A 3,275-nucleotide genomic window follows, 5' to 3' on the forward strand; every position below is an offset into this window, starting at 1 on the left:
TGTCTTCATTTAGACTTATTATGCACCGCTACTAAATTCACTTCAAGAATGGAGCATGTCAAGAGGGACAAGCTTCATGTTTTTTCATGAAAAATACATTATTATTTTTTAGCCATCATTATATCATCAATATGGTGCATTGAGACTTGAACTCAATGCCTTATCCATACAAAAGCGTGTTAGGCAAAATGTGTTGGGACTTAAACCCGATATCATGACCTTATCATCATGGTGCACAAGGGCTCAAACCCGATGCCTTACCCTCAACCAATAGCATAATAGGCTAAAGCGTGTTGAGGCTCACCATCGAGCATTTAAAAATATTAATGATCACACCATTGTTCATATATTTATTACAATTCTGTAAGCAATATTTGCTTATGAGATGGACATGTACGACATATATTCAAAGCATAATAGTGTATCAAGGTAAGACTATTTAGTGACTTTAATAAAAACTTCATTTCTGAATAGAGGGAGTAATACATAGCACCTACTAAACATTATTACTATACCTTTTAAAATAACAACTAACAGCTAGGTGAAAGTCTCTAAATGTGAATCTATACCTCTAATTCCCATTCAAATTCATCAAATTTGAGACTTGAAAAGAATTATTCCCCAAAAGAATTATATGCAACAATGGTCACTTTTGCACAGTGTACGTGAAACTTAAAATTAATTGTCATTCCATTAAGAGGGAATAACTCCTCATAGGCTTTATAAAACAAAATTATTTTGGATATACAAAGGCTATTAAGAAGTAATGAATAATCAACCTTTTGATTCTCAAATTTTGACTTACGTGCAAAACAACTTGCGTACCAGTAATGTCTAACTTCATGTAGTGGTTAGATTACACTACTTTAGAAACTAAAAAGAGTACGTATGAATTAATTTTGTATATGCGAATCAAATTAGTTTAGTTTGAAAATTGGTTGAAACTTATTTTCAAATCATAAATAAATCCCAGCAGAAGCATACCTGATTATATACCTTTTTTTCTTGGTTCCATCAGTCATTTTTTCTCGATTCTCGTAATGAGGTGAATTTAAAACATGGGCTAAGAAGAACCGAACTCAGTTTGAAGTCACCGTACCAAACTAATATAACTCCTCGGATTGCACTATGAATTCACAATATTATTCATTTTCGTGGCTAGATAAAGAAAGACCATACGAATATTCTGCTGCAGCGCTTCAACTTGTATGCCGAATTTTGTGGCTTACTTTGAAGTTGTTGAAAACCAAAACATTATTGAAAAATATAACATGACTAAAATGGACAACATAAGCAAACCGATCAACATGGCATATGAAATGCCAAAAGTATATTAATAGCTCAACAATCAGCCTATATCAATGATTCTGGATAGTTCATTTTTCGTAGTTCCACTGTAAACTTAGTTATCTCTGCTCCTTTGTGACAATATAAATAAAAAAATTAGAGACTCGTGCGTGTTAAGAAACTTAACTCAAAGTAACAATATAAAACAAGAAAATAGATAAGAGATATAGAGAGAAAGAGATAAAAGATTCTTATTTCTTCCATATATTCAAGTACATTACGAAATGACTTCTCATCCTCTATTTATAGTACTACATAGAGGTATACCAAAAGAATTTCATAAATATGACATTAAGCATTTGAGATCATGGAAGAAGTTCACGGGGGAGATTGTGGAAGTATGAGAGTTACAATCATAAGTATTGGAATAGTGAAAATTACAGAAATAATGAATAAAAGTAGTGGGTGTTATTCATTTATTAGTTATGAACCTCCACCGTAATCTAATGTTTTCATAACACAAGCGAAGTTTCGGGTTGTTGTTGTCCAGGAACTTCACTTGTGACTTGAAATTGGCAGTGATTTTTTCTAAAGACATGACCGCAAAGTGTCCAATTGGTGCTATTTCTACATGTTGTTTATTCATTTTTATTTGGGCAAAATACAAAATTGGCCGATTCGACAAAACTAATTATATTCGCTAACTAAAAAGTATATAAAATATGCATATTAATATACATTTTGTTAGCTGTTATTTTTTTAAATAGCTAAAAATATACATTTCGCTTTTTATTTTGAGCTTCAAGCCTAAAATTCATGTTTGTTTGGTCCCTTTAATAACAAGGTAGCCCTAAAAGTATGCAAGCTTTACTCGACATATTGCATGTTAATGATAATGACATTAAAGTCATAGCTAAAAACAGCAATATAACATTCTGTTTTCTATTCATGCTTGAAGAAATGAATTGCAAATTGGTTTCAAAAATCAAAATAGAACGAATTCATTGCAATATTCCTTTTAGATCTAGGCATCTAGCCAATGTGCATTATATCACATGATCACATCACAAACTTTCTAATGGAAGATTTTGGCAGGGAAAATTCCCTATACTCAAATTGAGCTTAGCTTATTTTAGTTGAGTGTTGACTTATAGAATTTTCTAAATTCTACTTTGGTTTTCTCTTTTATTTTACCAAGCCTACTCCAGGCTAAAAGAGAGAAGGGAAAAATGAGAGCAATTCCACAAACCTTTTTTCTTTCAATTTCAATTTTATTATATTCATTGTTTCTCTCAAGTTCAATTCAAATATCATCTAAATACCTGCTTAATCATTCAAACGTTTCCGGAGACAGTTTGCGATTATTAGAAGATTTGTTAGATTGGTTTTATTGAAAAGTTTCTTTGGATGATTTTTCGATTTTTTTGGATAAAATAGTATCCTCTCCATTTCATGTCATGCGATACGGTTTGACTGACTACGAAATTTTAGAAAGATTTTCAAATAAGATGAAATAAGTTATAAATATTTCTATGGCTATAATCTCTTGAAATTAAATGGAAAAAATTAATATTAAATTTGTTTTTGAATATTAAAATATTCATAAAAGAGTCATATTTATCCTCCTACTATTAAAAGTAAGTTATATTTACCATCAGTTTTACTTTTTTAGTATTTATACCCATATCGTTGCACTTTGAGATTCAAATTACCCTCCCTGTTAATTCACTCTTCAAAACTTAAAAAAGAAACGTGCCACTCTTAGGATACAAATACTAAAAAAATAAAATGAAAGTTAAATATGATTTATTTTTTATAGTAGAAAAGTAAATATACTCCTTTCCGAAAAATATTTACTCTTTTCCAAATAAACTAAAAAGTAAAAGTATTATCACATGACAGAGAAGGAATAATAGTAATATTTCTTTCAAAATTACTTTCCAAATGTTGAAGAAAATTGAACGCTGTCATTTTCAATTGCGGCACTT

Source organism: Nicotiana tomentosiformis, chromosome 9 (assembly GCF_000390325.3).
Source record: "Nicotiana tomentosiformis chromosome 9, ASM39032v3, whole genome shotgun sequence".
In the NCBI taxonomy this organism is placed as follows: domain Eukaryota; kingdom Viridiplantae; phylum Streptophyta; class Magnoliopsida; order Solanales; family Solanaceae; genus Nicotiana; species Nicotiana tomentosiformis.